Source organism: Chlorocebus sabaeus, chromosome 23, assembly GCF_047675955.1.
Source record: "Chlorocebus sabaeus isolate Y175 chromosome 23, mChlSab1.0.hap1, whole genome shotgun sequence".
Classification (NCBI taxonomy): domain Eukaryota; kingdom Metazoa; phylum Chordata; class Mammalia; order Primates; family Cercopithecidae; genus Chlorocebus; species Chlorocebus sabaeus.
The window spans coordinates 34,960,332-34,980,442 of NC_132926.1; the positions used below are offsets into that span (position 1 = coordinate 34,960,332).

A 20,111-nucleotide genomic window follows, 5' to 3' on the forward strand; every position below is an offset into this window, starting at 1 on the left:
AGGAATCACCACACTGTCTTCCATAATGGTTGAACTAATTTACACTCCCACCAACAGTGTAAAAGCATTCCTATTTCTCCACATCCTCTCCTGTATCTGTTGTTTCCTGACATTTTAATGATTGCCATCCTAACTGGCATGAGATGATATCTCATTGTGGTTTTGATTTGCATTTCTCTGATGACCAGGATGATGAGCATTTTTTAATGTATCTGTTGGTTGCATAAATGTCATCTTTTGAGGAGTGCCTGTTCAAATGCTTTGCCCAATTTTTGATGGGATTGTTTGTTTTTTTCTTGTAAATTTGTTTAAGTCCTTTGTAGATTCTGGATATTAGCCCTTTGATAGATGGGTAGATTGCAAACATTTTCTCCCATTCTGTAGGTTGCCTGTTCACTCTGATGATAGTTTCTTTTGGTGTGCAGAAGCTCTTTAGTTTAATGAGATCCCTTTTCTCAATTTTGGCTTTTGTTGCCTTTGCTTTTGGTGTTTTAGTCATGAAGTCTTTGCCCATGCCTATGTCCTGAATGATATTGCCTCGGTATTCTTCTAGGGTTTTATGGTTTTAGGTTACACACTTAAGTCTTTAATCCACCTCAAGTTAATTTTTGTATAAGGTGTAATGAAAGGATCCAGTTTCGGCTTTCTACACGTGCCTAGCTAGTTTTCCCAGCACCATTTATTAAATAGGGAATCCTTTCCCCATTTCTTGTTTTTTTCAGGTTTGTCAAAGAATCGATGGTTGTAGACATGTGGTGTTATTTCTGAGGCCTCTGTTCTGTTCCATTGGTCTATATATCTGTTTTGGTTATGGTGGATAAGCTTTCTGATGGGCTGCTGGATTCAGTTTGCCAGGATTTTATTGAGGATTTTCGCATTGACGTTCATCAGGGATATTGGCCTGAAATTTTCTTTTATTGTTGTGCCTCTGCCACGTTTCAGTATCAGGATTATGCCAGTCTCATAAAATGAGTTAGGGAGGATTCCCTCTTTTTCTATGGTTTGGAATAGTTTCAACAGGAATGGTACCAGCTCCTCTTTGTACCTGTGGTAGAATTCGGCTATGAATCTCTCTGGTCCTGGACTTCTTCTGGTTGGTAGGCTATTAATCACTGCCTCAATTTCAGAACTTGTTATGGGTCTATTCAGGGATTCGACTTCTTCCTGGTTTAGACTTGGGAGGGTGTATGTGTCTAGGAATTTATCAATTTCTTCTAGATTTTCTAGTTTATTTGCATAGAGGTGTTTATAGCATTCTCTGATGGTAGTTTGTATTTCTGTGGGATCAGTGGTGATCTCCCCTTTATCATTTTTTATTGTGTCTATTTGATTCTTCTCTCTTTTCTTCTTTATTATTCTGGCTAGCGGTCTATCTATTTTGTTAATTTTTTCAAAAAACCAGTCCTGGATTCATTGACTTTTTCGAAGGGTTTTTCATGTCTCTATATCCTTCAGTTCTGCTCTGATCTTAGTTATTTCTTGCCTTCTGCTAGCTTTTGAATTTGTTTGCGCTTGTTTCTCTAGTTCTTTTAATTGTGATGTTAGGGGATCAATTTTAGATCTTTTCTGCTTTCTCTTGTGGGCATTTAGTGCTATAAATTTCCCTCTACACACTGCTTTAAATGTGTCGCAGAGATTCTGGTATGTTGTGTCTTTGTTCTCATTGGTTTCAAAGAACATCTTTATTTCTGCCTTCATTTCGTTATTTACCCAGTAGTCATTCAGGAACAGGTTGTTCAGTTTCCATGTGGTTGTATGGTTTTGAGTGAGTTTCTTAATCCCAAGTTCTAATTTGATTGCACTGTGGTCTGAGAGACTGTTTGTTATGATTTCTGTTCTTTTGCATTTGCTGAGGAGTGTTTTACTTCCAATTACATGGTCAAGTTTAGAATGAGTACAATGAGGTGCTGAGAAGAATGTATATTCTGTTGATATGGGGTGGAGATTTCCGTAGATGTCTATTAGGTCCGCTTGGTCCAGAGCTGAGTTCGAGTCCTGAGTATCCTTGTTAATTTTCTGTCTTGTTGATTTGTCTAATATTGACAGTGGGGTGTTAAAGTTTCCCACTATTATTGTGTGGGAGTCTAAGTCTCTTTTTAGGTCTCTAAGAACTTGCTTTATGAATCTGGGTGCTCCTGTATTGGGTGCATATACATTTAGGATAGTTAGCTCTTCTTGTTTCATTGATCCCTTTACCATTATGTAATGCCCTTCTTTGTCTCTTTTGATCTTTGTTTGTTTAAACTCTGTTTAATCAGACATTAGGATTGCAATTTCTGCTTCTGTTTTTGCTTTCCAATTGCTGGTAAATATTCCTCCATCCCTTTATTTTGAGCCTACTGTGTCTGCATATGAAATGGGTCTGCTGAATACAGCACACTGATGCATCTTGAGCCTTTATCCAATTTGCTAGTCTGTGTCTTTTAATTGGGGCATTTAGCCCATTTACGTTTAAGTTTAATACTTTTAGGTGTGAATTTGATCCTGTCATTATGATGCTAGGTGGTTATTTTGCCTGTTAGTTGATGCAGTTTCTTCATAGTTTCGATGGTCTTTACAATTTGGCATGTTTTTGCAGTGGCTAGTATTGGTTGTTGCTTTCCATGTCTAGTGCTTCCTTCAGGAACTCTTGTAAGACAGGCCTGGTGGTGGCAAAATCTCTTAGCATTTGCTTATCTATCAAGGATTTTATTTCTTCTTCACTCACAAAGCTTAGTTTGGCTGGATATGAAATTCTGGGTTGAAAATTCTTTTCTTTAAGAATGTTGAATATTGGCCCCGACTCTCTTTTGGCTTACAGGGTTTCTGCAGAGAAATCTGCTGTTAGTCTGATGGGCTTCCCTTTGTGGGTAATCCGGCCTTTTTTCTGGCTGACCTTAACATTTTTTCCTTCATTTCAACCTTGGTGAATCCGATGATTATGTATATTGGGATTGCTCTTCTTGAAGTGTATCTTTGTGGTGTTCTCTGTATTTCCTGAATTTGAATGTTGGCCTGTCTTCCTAGGTTGGGGAAGTTCTCCTGGATATTATCCTGAAGAGTGTTTTCCAACTTGTTTCCATTGTCCCTGTCACTTTCAGTACACCAATCAAATGTAGATTTGGTCTTTTCACATAGTCCCATATTTCTTAGAGGCTTTGTTTGTTCCTTTTTATTATTTTTTTTTCTTATCTTGTCTTCTTGGTTTATTTCATTAAGTTGATCTTCTGTCTCTGATATCCTTTCTTCCACTTGATCAATTCTGCTATTGATACTTGTGTATGCTTCACAAAGTTCTCGTGCTGTGTTTTTCAGCTCCATCAGGTCATTTATGTTCTTCTCTAAACTGGTTATCCTAGTTAGCAATTTGTCTAACCTTTTTTCAAGGTTTTTAGCTTCCTTGCATTGGTTTAGAACATGCTTTTTTTTTTTAGCTCAGAGGAGTTTCTTATTACCCACCTTCTGAAGCCTACTTCTGTGAATTCATCAAACTCACCCTCTGTCCAGTTTTGTTTCCTTATTGGTGAGGAGTTGTGATCCTTTGGAGAAGAAGAGATGTTCTGGTTTTTGGGATTTTCCACATTTTTCACTGGTGTCTCCCCATCTTTGTGGATTTATCTACCTTTGGTCTTTGATGTTTGTGACCTTCAGATAGGGCCTCTGAGTGGACATGTTATTCCTGTTTGTTAGTTTTCCTTCGAACAGTCAGGCCCCTCTGCTGCAGGTCTACTGGAGTTTGCTGGAGGTCCGCTCCAGACCCTGTTTGCCTGCATATCACCAATAGAAGCTGCAGAACAACAAAGACTGCTGCCTTTTCTTCCCTCTGGAAGCTTCATCTCAGAGGGGCACCAGCCAGACACCAGCCAGAGCTCTCCTGTATGAGGTGTCTGTCTGCCCCTAGTGGGAGGTGTCTCCCAGTCAGGATACAAGGGGGTCAGGGACCCACTTAAGGAGGCAGTCTGACCCTTAGCAGAGCTCGAAAGCTGTTCTGGGAGGTCAGCTGCTCTCTTCAGAGCTGTCAGGAAGGGACCTTTAAGTCTGCTGAAGCTGCTCCCACAGCTGCCCCTTCCTCCTGGTGCTCTGTCCCAGGGAGATGGGGGTTTTATCTATAAGTCCCTGACTGGGGCTGCTGCCTTTTTTTCAGAGATGCCCTGCCCAGAGAGTAGAAATCTGGCGGTCTGGTCACAGTAGCCTTGCTGAGTTGTGGTGGGCTCCACACAGTTTGAACTTCCTGGTGGCTTTGTTTACACTGTGAGGGTAAAACCGCCTACTCAAGCCTCAGCAATGGCGGACGCCTCTCCCCCACCAAGCTCCCTTGTCCCAGGTGGATCTCAGACTGCTGCTGTGCTGGCAGCGAGAATTTCAAGCCAGTGGATCTTAGTTTGCTGGGCTCAGTGGGGGTGGGACCCGCCCAGCCAGACCACTTGGCTCCCTGGCTTCAGCCCCCTTTCCAGGGGGAGTGAACCGTTCTGTCTCCCTGGCGTTCCAGGCACCAGTGGGGTATGGAAAACAAAAAACAAACAAAAAAAAACCTCCTGCAGCTAGTTTGGTGTCTACCCAAACGGCCACTGAGTTTTGTGCTCGAAACCCAGAGCCCTGGTGGGGTAGGCACTGGAGGGAATTTCCTGGTCTGCAGGTTGCAAAGACCATGAGAAAGGCACAGTATCTGGGCTGGAATGCACGATTTCTCAGGCTCAGTCCCTTATGACTTCCCTTGGGTAGGGGAGAAAATTCCCTGACCCCTTGTGCTTCCCAGGTGAGATGACGCCTCACCCTGCTTTGGCTTGCCCTCCGTGGGCTGCACTCACTGTCCAACCAGTCCCAGTGACATGAACTGGGTACCTCAGTTGGAAATGCAGAAATCACCCACCTTCTGCATCCATCTCACTGGGAGCTGCATGCCGGAGCTGTTCCTATTTGTCCATCTTGCCAACAATCCAGTTTACCTCATTCTTATGAGAGATCAGATAATCTTGTGATATAGAAAGCGAAGGGGAAGTGATCTTATTCACCTATAAACAAATTAGTTTGACTGCTTAGGTCTCTGGTTCGCTTCCTAGCACTTCTCTCCCAACACACATGCACACACACACGCCCTACAGAGTCATACCCCAGCATATACATATATATCTATATTGAGACTCAGGAGCATGAAGGGGAATAGGCAGTGAACTTGATATTTACCTAGATAACAAACTAATAAGCACTCAGTCTACCATTTTCACCTTCCTTCTTTTGTCTTTTCCTTTTTTTTGTAATAAGGATGTCTTTGCAATGTGCTGACCTCACGCATGACCCAGAAATTAACAGAATGACAAAGAGTTGTGCTCTGATAATGGAGAATGTATCTGATTACATTATGTTTCTTTTTAAAAATTACCTAGAGACATATTTTAAAATCCATAAATGTATAAATATACATTTTTCAGGTGGAGTGTGAAGATTAAGTTTCTTAAATACCAATATTTTGATGTGTATTATTCTGAAATCTTGTTTCTAAAGTTATGAAATTATAGGAACAGTGTTTTTTCCCTTTAAAAATTACCCTGCTTACGCACAAACTGTTTCTCAGTCTGGTCTATCCATGCTGTAAGTAGATATTTTCTCCAGAGTTGTGAGTTTTTCTATTTTTGAAGGTCGTTTCATTGAGAAGCTTAGAAAAGGCAAATATGAAACAATCTAGGGTACAAGTCAAACCAGGAAAATATCCATGAAATTAAGGGTAAAATGCTATACTTTGCTCCACAAATCACATCTCTATTTGATGCACATCCAAGAAAGAGTGCTGTTAGTCTTCAGAGGCACCTGTACTATTTTAGTTTTCTAAAATTCTGTTGAACTTATCATTTTGTACATTCCTGAGTATGAAAGTGACTTACATTTTTAACAAATGAAAATATTGAACTATAAAAGTGAAATGAAAGAAAGAGAAATTCTGGATTTTGCTCTTTTGGATTCCAAAGCAGGGCTAGGCCAGGCATGGTGGCTCATGCCTATAATCCCAACACTTTGGGAGGCTGAGGCAGGAGGATTGCTTGAGCCCCGGAGTTCAAGACCTGGGACAACAGTTTGGACAACATAGGAATACCCTACCTCTACAAAATAGATAAATAAATTAGCCAGGTGTAGCTGAACATACCTGTACTCCCAGCTACTCAGGTGGCTGAGGTAGGAGGATTGCTTGAGTCCAGAAGTTCAAGGGTGCGGTGAGCTTCTATTATACCACTGCACTGCAGCCTGGGTGCTGGATGACAGAGCAAGACCCTGTCAAAAAAAAGAAAAAAAAACAAGAAGAAGAAAAGAAGAAGAAGAAGAAGAAGAAGAAGAAGAAGAAGAAGAAGAAGAAGAAGAAGAAGAAGAAGAAGAAGAAGAAGAAGAAGAAGGAGGAGGAGGAGGAGGAGGAGGAGGAGGAGGAGGAGGAGGAGGAGGAGGAGGAGGAGGAGGAGGAGGAGAAAGAAAGAAAGAAAGAAAGAAAGAAAGAAAGAAAGAAGAAAAAGAAAGAAAGAAAGAAAGAAAGAAGAAAGAAAGAAAGAAAGAAAGAAAGAAAGAAGAAAAAGAAAGAAAGAAAGAAAGAAAGAAAGAAAGAAAGAAAGAAAGAAAGGAAGAAAGAAAGAGAAGGAAGGAAGGAAGGAGGGAAGGAAGGAAAGAAAGAAAAAAGAAAGAAAAGAAAGAAAGAAAGAGAAAGAAAGAAAGAGAAAGAAAGAAAGAAAGAAAGAAAGAGAGAGAAAGGCCGAAACTTCTGAATACTGGGTATGTTTACGAAGTATTACTTCACAATCTAAATTTTGTTCTGCACACCCTGTTGCTGTATCATTTGAATATATAATCATTTCAAATATACTTCCTTTTTATTTCAGGATGGCTATCCTTTTGTGAGTGCTTTTAATAGTTAGGCCTCTATAGAAAATGGCTCAAGACGTAGAGAATGGTAGTAAAGATCGAGCATTTTGAAAGGAGCCTTTTAGAAGAACCTAGTGGAGTACCCTGAAGCTGAATTACTAAAGCAATTTGCATGCATTTGTCATAGTCAAAGAGACATCTTTTCAAAAAGGGTCTGTAAATTGTTCAGCTCAGAGTGACACAATTTCAATGACTTATTTTAAGTCCACATGATTTTAGTGAAAATCAAAGGAAGGGTCTTATTATGCTAGGTTGTGCCTTCTTGCTGTAAGTAGCAAATAATAATAATGATGATTATATTAATAATCAGGAAAATAAAGAGGAGAAATAGATGATAACTATCAATAATAATAACAAACATTTATTTCATGTTTTTTATGTGCTAGGCACGGAACTCAACACTTTATGTGCTCCCTGTCATTCGATGCTAACAATACCGATATTCAGTGAAAAGTACTGAGGCTTAAAAGCCAGATCACTTGTCTAGAATCACAGGATAGAAGCCCAGGTAATCTGGTATAAGACCCAGGCTTTTCTTCTACTACAACATTCTTCATCCTGTATAACCTTGGAAATCTGGAATTAGAAGAGTGGAGTTCACGTGTCACCTGAAATGCTCCTTAGGGTTAGCACTGCACCTGTGGGAATGTCATTAGCTCATACCTAGAATCCAACTTTCCATCTGTAAAATAAAGATAGACTCTATAGTTTCCCCAGACCCTACCAGTGCTGCTATTCTATGACCATGGAACATATCTTATGACTTATGCTCAAGGTGACTGTCTTGGTTTGCCTAAGATTGAGAGATTGAGAGTTATCAAGATGTGCACTTTTCAGTCTAGGAAAACCTGGGTTGCTAGTGACCTATGACAATATCTGATATAGTATCTATATTTTGGACACAACCATTTATTGATTTCTCAGACTTCTTTGGGGTTCTTTTGTTTCTCAAAGTCTTAAAGAACTGGGACACAGAATAGTAAGACTTTATGTTTCTTAGATCAACTGTTGAATACCTGGAACATAGGGGAGATTATTTTGAAGGGATCTGCATTTTCCTACCTGGACATGTTATGCTCAAGTTATCGGGATGGTTTCTCCCTTCCTTTCCTTTTACTTGAAAACAGTTGGCTGGTTTGTTTTGTTAAATTTGCCTTTGCACTGATAGTTGAGGAATGCTTAGTGACAAGAATATAGCATTTGTAATCCATTTGAAACTTTCTCCACTGGTGAAAGGGAATGGTTGTGTAGTAATAATAGCTTCATTTTGGTGAGCACTTACTCTTTAAAAAACACCTTACATGAACTAACTGAATCCCAAAACAGCTGTGATTCCAGGTACCTATTATTGTCCACACTTCAAAGGTAAGAAAACTGAGACTCAGGTAAGTTGTAATTTACTGAAGGTAGCAAATCTAAACTGGCATTTGAAGTGTGGTGCCCCTAAATCAGAGTCCCTGTGTTTCCCATGCAAATGGTGACTTCTATGGTTCAAATAGCTAATATTTCTAGTTTATTTGAATATGAGTACTGCTTATGGTCCTACAGATTTCAAGTGAAAATACACTTAGATGTCTGGGTTTTTGCTTTCAATTCCTGACTTTCTTCCCATATGGAATAATTGGATCATTTCTTCAACAGATATGAAACAAGTACTTCACTTACTGCTGTATTTTTCCCCAACTTTAAAAGTTCCTGCTTTTTGGGACAATGTTTTATTTCCAGTTCTTGTGAAACAAAGATGCATCTTTATTGCTAAAATAAAAACACAATGACAGTTATAAAATTTCCATGGATCTGGATAGTCCAGGCAACAAGAAAGAACATTTCAATGAAGGCATGGCATTTAACAGAATGTATTCATGAAACTACAATTTTAAATAATATGAACTACAATATGTGTGTATTTACATCAGTATATAATATTAGAAAAGTTATAACTTCTTTTTAAGTATAAAAAGTATGCAGATCTTATTTTTTCATGATTAATTAGCATTGACACTCTTTTGCAGTCTCTAAACAAAACTACAAAATTATGGGAGTGTTACAAACATTTATTGCTTGCCTACTATGTGAATTTAATCTGTACAGAAACCTACAAAGTAAATAATTTCTCCCATGTACTAACGTACAATGTAGAGTTCACTGGGGTTAAATTATACAATTAAGAAGTGTAGGAGATGGTATTGAGGACCATACTGAAATCTGGGTTAATCTGACACCATTAGGGCATGTTATATTAGAATTATTCCAGAAATTTCTCTAGTTTTGAATTGTTTTGGGTGCTATATTGTATATTAGAGTAGATCTAATTAACTTAGGCAAGTTTACCACTTATGGCCTTATTTAAATTATGCAACACACTGGTAATCTAGATTCTATAATGGACGTTTTTATGTGACTTTCACCACCCAAGCTACCCATATGCAACTAATTAGCAGTTTGAAAAATGTCTGAATTATTAACTCAATTTTCCTATTTTTATTTGTGTTTTAGGCATTTCGTAAATGTGGTCTATTTCCAACTTCTATCATTATTGAAAGCCATCTTTCTTCCAACCATAGAAAGTTAGATGAAATTTTCTGCAGAAGACATTGTTTATCTTAATTAATTATGTGATTTTAATATCTCTTCTTTCTAGACACGCAATATGTTTATTCTCCTGCTCAATTGTTGTTTTCTTCTCTCTCAGTTGTTTTTTTCCAGTAATAGGAACTGAAAGTTACCCAAATATTAATGAGAGTTAGAGAAATTGCAAATTATGTATCAACTAAAGATAACTATGTTTCTTTGTATATATGGAGTATTAACAGCTCCAAAACTTTTTAACACAAGAAAAGGTTAGTTTGAAACGATTTTGGAATAAAAATAGGTTCCAATCTAGTTAAACGTGAACTCATATTAACAGTTGATATTAAATAAGCAATTTTCATTTTGCATACATCAGACTTAATCAGAAGCACAACAATTAAGTTTTCATCATTTATTGAATCAACAGACTTGTAAAAGCATGAGTAAGCATATGATTAAGCAATTTTAAAAAGAATTATTATCCTAATATTAAACATAAATATCAAAAATTATATTTTGACTTAGAGCATTTTTCTTAAAGATTCTTTCCACCATCCCTGTGAGGGAAGAAGAGACTTATTTCAGCTTATGAAATAGAAGAGTATGGAAGTTACATTTGTTGCTTTGTGTAAATGTAAAAATATTTTAATCAGTAAACTGAATAATTTGAAAAATGGAACACAATGCATCTTTCCCAAGCAGAGTATTTGTTGAATTTATATCTTAACTGGGTTATGAGATACTGACAAATTTCACCTTGAATTTACAATTCACCTTAGCCTCTAACATGAAACCTGTAACATTTATGTCGGATTCTCTTTATGGTCCCCCGTAAAGGCCTGGTTCCTTTTTATTTTTATGTTTGGAACTTCTCTCTTATAAAACATTTTATAACAAAATAATAAAAATGTTATAATGAAATTCACATTTTAGAAGTGTGCCATTGGATGACTTTTTGACAAACATTCGTGTTATTTCACTTGCTTTTTCTCATAATCCTTTACACCTCTGTGTTAAACAACATTTCTTTTGACCTGGCATTCAATTCACAATTTTCTCACCATACTCTGGTTTCAACTTTTTCTGTAAAGAATCAATTAGTAACTATTTTAGGTTTCTGGGACATATGGTGTCTGATACAACTACTTAACTCTGCCATTATAGTGGGAAAGTAGCCATAGAGAATATGAAAGTAAATGAGCATGACTGTTTTCCAATAAGTATTATTTATGGACACTCAAATTTTAATTTTATATTTACATGTCATGAAATAGTATGCTTTGGATTTTTCCAATGCTTTAAAAATGTAAAATTCATTTTTAGCTCCAAGGCTGTACAAAAACTGTTGGCAGCATAGATTTAATTAGCGGGCTGTGGTTTGTTGATCTCTGCTATAATCTAAAAGATAATAAAATCACAGAATTTCAGCAAAAGGTCTAGAGAGTATCTCATCTAATGTGTTTTTTTTTTAGTCACAAAGGTGACTAAAGCTCAAAAATAAAGGACCTAAGTGGTTTAAAAAATGTCATATGGCATGTCAGAGGATCTGCCCTGGTCAACTGGTAGCGGTTGCCTGGAGGATTGTGTTGGGATAGGACTATGAAGTCCAATCTGAGTCTCATGGGAGGAAAGTCATGTTGTGATTGATTGAAGATGTCTGCTTAGTATGCTACAATGGAATCATACCAAGGGAGTATTTAATGTTTGCAAATTCACATTTTTGTGCTCTGCTAAGGAACAGATTGGAGGATAGGAAGGATCAGAGAAACAGAAATCAAGATTGTGTGAATGGCAGCTTGGAAATGAAAAAGAGAACAAATGAATGAGCAATTAAAATATTGCAGACTCTTCCAATTGCCATTTCATGCAATGAATACACGCCTCTAAGTGAGTGTAGGAACCTTGATAGAATTTCCCGTTCTCTCAGTCAGGGACATATCTCCATACAGAGTATGATTCTAGGCTTTAAAGCTACTTTTCTTCCCCCCCCCACCCCCCACCCAATGCAACATGTCTCAGATGCAAGCTACCTACAGTAGTTTACAGTGTTCAATTGTGGTGGGGGAAACACAGTGTGTTTCAATAGGGGAGGAAAATTTGGCAATATTGAATGTTTTGAAACATGTTTATTAGGTTTTCATATGCAGTTTTCCACAAGGCAATTTTGACTTGATACATTGTCATCTATATTATGTACTTACAAATCACCCCCTTGAAAGATGTATCTTTACTGTACATCATAAATGTTATGTCCTCTAACAAGCCCAAGGTAACATCAGTCATTAAAAACTCAATGTTAACTTTAATTAGTACCCTTACCTGCAAGAGTGCAAGTGATTGAAGATTGCAGCAAATGCTTATCCCGTTCCTTTAAGTCCCCAGAATGACTCTAGACTCATTCCTTATTCTTCTCAGGCTTTGCTAACTGGAGTACAGGAGCAGTCAGCAGGCCCAGAGAGTATGTTTTACCTTTCTGATAACTTTATTGGATGATCAAATCACTGGTTTACCTTGGTCATTTGAATGTCTGTACCAAGTGCTCACTCTGCTAGCCACCCTACAGAAAGAAAGCGATCAGGCCAACAGGAGTTCAAACAATGACCCATAACTCTAGCATTAGAAGCTCAGGCCCTAAACTAGGGTCATTCTCAGTCTAGGTCTGGTTGTCAGCTCATAACTGTACTAGTCACAACTTATGCGTTCATGCGTTATACCTGCATGTTTTTGCTTCTATCTTAGGGGATTTTGTTATCAGAGATGGAACATGTACACAGGCAGATAAGAATTCTAAATATAATCCCCTTCTTGCCTTCAGAAATTTCTGTAAAGCCTTTGAAAAATGCAAAAGTGGCTTATTTTAAGTAAAAACTGGAATATTAATCAGGAATTAAAGATACCTGGCTAGTATTTCAGATTCTGCCTTGGATTGCTGGTCATATTCAACATCTTCTTTATCTGTGGCATAAAGAGACTACTGTGTCTGTCTCTTTTGGCACAAAAGCGATGAAGATAAATGATATACTGTGCTTCAGTATAATTCCTTTGTTAATTACAATATTACATAAACATCATGATAATAAACATTTTGCTCTACCATAATTATTATCTATGGTAATAAGATATGACAGATAAGCTTATTTTCCTCAATTAGTTTTAATTTAACAGCAGACACCTCTTTCTTCTTACAGCCTATAACTATCTGCTAAGTACACCCTTTCAAATTATTGGTTGGGTAAGAAAGAAAATTCAGTGCCCTTCCTGTATATTAACTTGATAATATGGCACAAATAATCTTTGTGTTATAAATAGTTCCCTTTCATACCAGATGCAACTAGAAAGTCAAAGCAAATAATGTTGTAGATGAAGAGAGGCATTATTTCTATTTTCTGGAGTGAGCACAGTGCTGCCAGTGTTCAACATTTTTTTCCCGTTTCATGACTTCCACTGACACTGACTCATTGTGCAGCCCTGGTGATTTTCCATAAGAGGCTTGCCAACAATTGAAGGACCATATTTTTCTGGGAGCAAAGAGAAATGATGGCTCTTTTTTACAACCTGAAAATTCAATAATTTCTAAATTTGTTTTTCAGAAAATTAATGCTATAGACCAAAGTAAATGTCTTTCTAAAATTTTAACTTTGGTTTTTTGGGGGATGGGGGACAAGGGGAAGGAGAGCATTAGGACAAATACCTAATGCATGCGGGGCTTAAAACCTAGATGACAAGTGAATAGGTGCAGCAAACCACCATGGCACGTGTATACCTATGTAACAAACCCACACATTATGCATATGTATCCCAGAATTTAAAGTAAACTATTTTCTATTAAAAAAATAAAATCTTAAGTACTTTTTAAAATTATATTACTATAAGGTAGGATTTGTAAAATAAAGTATTATTGAAATGTAATATCCCTGTAAAACCTGCACTTATCATAATTATATAATTATTTGATGTGGTCTTTTATTTTCCACATATATGATGCTATTTTTCTATTTTTTCCAAAAATATATATTTTAACAAAATTGTTTTGTAACTTGACACTGAAAAATTAAATAAAAAACTAACATATATCTTGAATTTTATTTTTAAATATATGCATTTAATTTGGGAAGACTATATAGCAACATGTTTATAGCAGTAGGCAACATGTTTATAGCAGTAGAAGTCACTGCTGTTTTGTGAGACCAAGGTAATTTGCTTTTTTAAAAAGAAAATCTTTTTTGTAATTTCTAAGTTATCTTCAGCTAATACACATAACTTTTATAATCAAGAGGAAAGCCATAAAAATTACAGAGATTTCCAGTCCCCCAAATTGCAATATTTGTCTCCTTTGGGTACAACTGAATTTTTACAAATCAAATTCATTTCTCTCAGCATATTGAAATTACTTCTCTATGGTTTCATAGTTATTACTGCATCCAGCTTAGGTTTTGCTAGAGCCAAATCCAGATTTGGGCACATAAGGACATTTATTCATTTGACTTAGTTTTGTAGAAATAGCTCTGTTTACATAGGGATGAACTGGGGCAATGCTTCCCTGCATTCTAAAAGTTATGATTCTCTCTCATAGCTCAATATTAGTCCATTTCTTCTCCTAAAAAGGCCCCATGACTTATTGGTATGAACCAAATTAATGTGTTTCTGGAAATTAAGTCTTTATTTCCAACTATCTGCTGTGCTCATTAGAGAATCATATGCTAATTCATTGTCAGACATCCTAGTCGTTTTCAAAATGTGAACTTTTTATTAGCCTCAACAGATTCATTTGTGGACTGGTTAAAATGCAGATTCTTAGGTTTCAATCCAGTCTTTTGAGTCAGAATGAATGGAAAATGGGTTGTGCTCTTCAAGTGATTGATTCTCATGCATACCTTTCAGTTCAGTCAATCTCAACTTTTCTTTCAAGAGCTGGACCCCATTCTGCAATTAAAAATTTAGGTAGAATTCTAACATATAAAATAACTAAAAAGAAGTCACTCTGGCTTAAGAGAGTTTTAAAAGCTTTACCTATTAACTCTTCTTCCCCTGACCTCTACTATCCAAGGTAACCCCTTGTCTTCATCTGTTGTGTGCTGCTGCAATAGAATACCTGATACTGGGTAATTTGTGGAAAAACCAGACATATATTTTCTCACAGTTTTGGAGGTTGGAAGTCCAATATCAAGACAGTGGCAGGTTGGGGCCCAGACTCTCTGCTTCCAAGATGATGCCTTGAATACTGAGTATTCTGGAGGGGAGGGATGCTGTATCCTCACAGGACAGAAGAACAGAGAGGGCAAACCCACTTCTGCAGTTTTTCTTATAAAAGCATTTAACCATTCATGAGGGCAGAGCCTTCATCACCTAAACACATTCCATTAGGCGCTACCTCCTAACATTGTTACATTGGGGATTAAATTTCTAACACTTGAATTTTGGAGGGAACATATTTAAGCCATAGCACCCCTGAAACACCACAGTTTGGGAGCCACTGATAATTCAGCATCTTCAAGAATTCAGAGGTCCAGAGTCCCTGACCTAAGCAATGGAGCCCATTAGAGTCTAACCTTCATAATGGCTAGAATTGCTTCTGTTTTGTCATTGACTCCCTCATGCATTGAACAGTGCCAGGCACACAGCAGATTCTCAGTATCTATTTGGTGAATGAATAGAAGAATACAATATATAGTAAGTGAACCCACATTTTTATCATTTTTCTGACCATGATATTTAATTTTTAGGTTGCTCATTTGTCAGATGAGGTTTGGATTAGATGGTCTCTAATATTCCTTCTTTCTAAACACGGAGTATCCTGTAGTTGAAATTCTGTTGTGGTGTCACAAAGCCAATGTTGAAATTCAGTGTCTACAACACTTGAGACTTGGCTGTGATCTTCAGTTTTCATCATATAGAAGTTAGTATTTTTGGAGTGCAGATTATGTTCTGTTAAAATGTTGGTTTCAATTTTAGTAGGAAAATGATATTCACTTATTATTTTTTAATTTAAACCATAGAGAAAGGTACAGAGAAAAGTAAAATCCTTCCCTTTGAATCCTTCTCTCAGGAAATAGCCTTCTTTACTTATTTGGTTTGTTTCCTTTCTGGCATTTTAGTGTGGACAGAGTGGTTACTCTTAGACATCTATCACATCAGAGATCTTCAGATTAACTACATCAATAGTCGTTTTGCTGATCCAAAAGCATTCTCAGGAAAGAATAAGATAAATCCATTAGTCTAAAGCAATTTCTATCCAAATTAGAGATAATTTGAAAAAAAAAGGCCAATGAATCACTCTTTATTCTAAAAGAAAAACATTGCTTTGGCCTTTACTTATAGAAATACACAATAAAAAATGTAAAAGTCACTCAGAATCTCAAATTCTAATAGACTACATTTTAAATGGTAACTTCCTCTATATTATGGCTTGAATGTGTCTCCAAAATTAATTGGTTAGAAACTTCACCGCCAAAGCTACAGTGTTGGGAGGTGGGGACTAACGGGAGGTGCTTAGGTCATAAGGGTTCTGCCCTCATAAATAGACTAATGCCACTATAAAAAGGACCTGTCATAGTGGGTTCACTTTCTTTTGCCCTTCCTCCTTGCACCATGTGAGGAACAGCAAGAAGGCCTTCACTAGATGCTAGCACCTTGAAATTAAACTTCCCAGTCTCCAGAACTGTGAAAGAACTCATTCCTCTGCTTTTAAAATTAGTCAGTCAGTCTCTACATAAAACAGACTAACAGAAATTTATACCAGGAGAGGGGTGTTACTATAACAAATATCTAAAAATGTGGAAGCAACTTTGAAACTGGGTAATGGAGAGAGATTGGAATAGTTTTGAAGTGAATGCTGAAAAAAGCCTTTATTGCCATGAATGGAGCATTGAGGGTAATTCTGGTGAGGGCTCAGAAGAAAAGAAGAGCTGTAGGGAAAATCTGAATCTTCTTGGATATTATTTAAGAGGTCATGACAAGAAGGCTCATGGAAATATAGACAATAAAGGTCATTCAGATGAGGTCTTAAATGGAATGAGCAATATCTTATTGGAAACTGGAGGAAAGGCCATTCTTGTTACAAAGTGGTGAAGAAATTAGCCAGTTACGGTGGGGCATATCTGTAGTCCCAGCAATTTGGGAGGCTAAAGTGGGTGGTAGCTTGAGGCCAGGAGTTTGAGACCAGTCTGGCAACAAAGTGAGACCTCATATATACAAAAAATACAAAAATTAGCCAGGCATGGTTGTGCACACTTGAAGTTCCAGCTACTTGGAAGGCTGGGGGAGTAGGATCGCTTGAGTCCAGGGGCTAGAGGTTGCAGTGAGCTGAGATTGTGCCACTGCACCCAGCCTGGGCAACAAAGCCAGACCCTGTCTCAAAAAACAAAAAAGAAAAGATATAAAAAAAAATTGGCTAAATTATGTTCCTGTTCTAGAACTTTGTGGAAGGTAGAACCTAACAGCATGAATTAGGATATTTGGCAGATGAAATCTCTAAGAAGCAAAGCATCAGAGTGCTATGTGACTTCTCTTAACTGCTCGTAGTAAAATGTGAAAAGGAAAAATGATTTAAAGATGAAGTTATGATCAAAAGGGAAACAAAACATAGAGATTTGGAAAACTCAATCTGGCCATGTGAAAAATAAAAAATAAATGTTTGGGAGAGAAAACCAAGGATGCAGGTAAGCTACCATTTGATGAGAAGAATAGAAGGAAGGTGGGTGCTATTTATAAGACAATGGGAGAATGACCCCAAAAGGCATTTTAGAGATCTTTGAGTCTGCCCTTCCCATCACAGGCCCAGAGTGCCAGGGCCTTGAGCACAGAATGGTTTGGAGGAAGGGACCTAGGGGACTCATTGGACCACAAGGCTCACTGACCAAGGCTGCTTTAAGTCCCTGCTCCCCACATTTCAGCACAATGCTCCTCAGTCACACTAGTTGTGGCTCAGGGTCCAGGTATGGCTTGGGCAGTAAGCCTTGATAATATCTAACTGGTGCTAATTCTGTAGGTATGCAGAGCACAAGAGCTGGGAGGCATGACTTCTCCATCTAGATTTTGAAGGATGCCCAGCTTTCTGATTTCTCTGTCTCTCTTTCTTATTGCAAAATCGACATTTAGAAATAAAAGCAAAAACAAAATATATGTCACATTTTTTAATCCATTCATCCTGAGATGGACACTTAAGTTGATTTCATATTTTGGCTATCAGGAAATAGTGCTGCAATAAACAGGGGGATGCGGATGTGTCTTCAACATACTGATCTTATTTCCCTTGAGTATATACCCAGTAGTGAAACTGCTAGATCATATGATAGTTCTATTTTTAATTTTTTGAGGAAACTCCATACTGTTTTCAAGAATATCTGTACTAATTTACATTCCCACCAACAGTGTATAATACTTCCCTTTTCTCCACATCCATTTGTTACTTTTTGTCTTATTGATGATAGTCATTCTCATTAGGGCAAGGTGATATCTTATTGTGGTTTTCATTTGCATTTCCTTGATGATTAGTGATGTCGAGCATTTTTTTTTTATACTTGTTTGTAATTTGTATGTGTTCTTTTGAGAAATGTTTACTCAGGTCTTCTGCCCATATATTAAATTGGATGATGTGTTTTGCTATTGAGTTGTGTTCCTTATAGATTCTGGATATTAACTACTAAGTTCTTGTTAGATGCGTAATTTGCAAATATTAATGTTTTTTACTATTCTGTAGATTGTCTCTTCACTCTGTTGATTGATTTCCTTTGCTGTGCAGAAGGTTTTTAGTTTGATGTAATTCCACTTGTCTATTTTTGCTTTTGATGCCTGTGCTTTTGGTATCTTATCCAAAAAATCCTTGCCCAGACCAAAGTCATTTACACGATGGAATACTATTCAGCCATACAAAGAATGAAATGCTGTCATTTACACAATATGAATGAACCTAAAGGACATTATGTTAAGTGAAATAAACCAGACATAGAAAAAAATATGTCTGATCTCATTCATATGTGGAATCTAAAGAATCTCCTAGAAGTAGAGAGTAGAATATTAGTTATCAGAGGCTGAGAAGGATAGTGGGGAGGGATAAGGAGAGACTGGTCAACAAGTACAAAGTTACCCATTGATCAGAGAAATAAGTTCTGGTATTATATTGCACAGTAGGGTCACTATGGTTAACAATATTGTGTATTTCCAAAAAGCTAGGAGAAAGATTTCAAATTTTTTCACCACAAAAAATGAAGACTATATTAGTGATGAATATTCTAAATGCTCTGATTTGATTATTACACAATGTATATATGTATCAAAACATCACACTGTACCCTATAAATATGTATAATTATTATGTGTCAATTAGAAACAAAACAAAAACCAAAATACTTAAAAAGCTAAAATCGCCTATAATCATAACATTGGGTATTAGTCACTATCAACATTCTGATACATAGGTACATGTACATGTGTACATGGATACGTTTCTGTGTTATATGTATATACATCCTCTATGTAACTGGCATGTAGAACATTTTCATTTTATCCTTAGGCTATAGCTGACATTTATCATCTCCTCCCTTCACCACCTGTTCTAGATTTCCCTCATTCTCAATCAGGTGGTTGAGTTACCCAAGCCTTCATAACCAGAGTATCTGAGCACTTGTTGGACTGTGCTTACTGCAGTTTCTCATTTACAATTACCACTGCACCTGCGAGTACCAAGAGATTCCTGAACCAAAGATTATGATTTCCAACTCCCAGCTCCTCAAGGTAATCAGGATGAGTAACTCCTGCAAATATAGTAACTTTTCTCCTTGCTTGCCCACTGGTGTGAGAAGTCCTAAATAACCAGATGGTGGTCATAGCTTAAAGTTCAAAGTAACCTTTACTGAATAGTGTTAAGATTCCAATAACAGGAACCTGAACTTCTAATCCAAACATTTCTAAATTCGTAGGGACAGAAAGCAAATTATTCAAGTAGGTCTCTAGCAGTTTTGGTAAGAATAGTTAATCCTATTTTCATCCTTGGTTCTCAACTCATGTATTCTAGTTGCTTGGGGACACAGCAGTGTATGGTGGCCTTTATTCAATGAACATGTGGCGTTTTGTAAGACAGCCATCAAACCATACGGGGTGTCATTCATACATGCTCCTTTGTTGCTCTGCTGCTCTTGTTATTAAATCTCAGGGCTGGTTTTCAGAATGGTTTCCCCATGGCTATAGGAGATTAAGACCATGAAATGGTTCCATGGAGCCCAAATGACTTTCACAGTGCGTCATGAGTTGATAGTTAATTAGCCTGAGACTGTTAAACTTTTTCTCCAAAGCTTCTAAAGGCTTTGGTAAAAAGTAGTTAACTTCACAATTCTTGTAACTACCATTGTCCCTGTATCATTTACCTAACCTACTACCACATGAGCCAATGCTTTGCCTTCCACTTCCATATTATCCCAGTCCACCATTGCTGAGCATCTTGATGATTGGGAAGCATCCATTACCAGGGATTATCTTCATCCCCTGACCACTGGCCAAGGGATCCTGATTGCTGTCTGACCAGTGAGTGATCCAGTTCTAGAATCCCACCCTGAGAATATGATATTTACATCCATTTCTTGTACCGGCTGTCTAGGCTGTGTTCCGCTTAAGAACAGAACATAAAACAAGGGCCCTTTTGCAGGGAGCCTATTTTGAAAAGTGAT

The 20,111-nt window shown here is 37.3% G+C and overlaps 1 long non-coding RNA gene across 1 annotated transcript in view; it reads left to right on the plus strand.

The window, feature by feature from the left end:
• The window catches only part of LOC119627149 (uncharacterized), a 36,577-nt gene extending 24,062 nt beyond the window's left edge, over window positions 1-12,515 (plus strand). The window contains exons 2-3 of the long non-coding RNA XR_005243172.2: window positions 7,266-7,504; window positions 10,923-12,515. This is a non-coding gene — a long non-coding RNA (uncharacterized lncRNA). The remainder of the gene's footprint in view (window positions 1-7,265; window positions 7,505-10,922) is intronic.
• The last annotated feature ends 7,596 nt before the right edge of the window (window positions 12,516-20,111 follow it).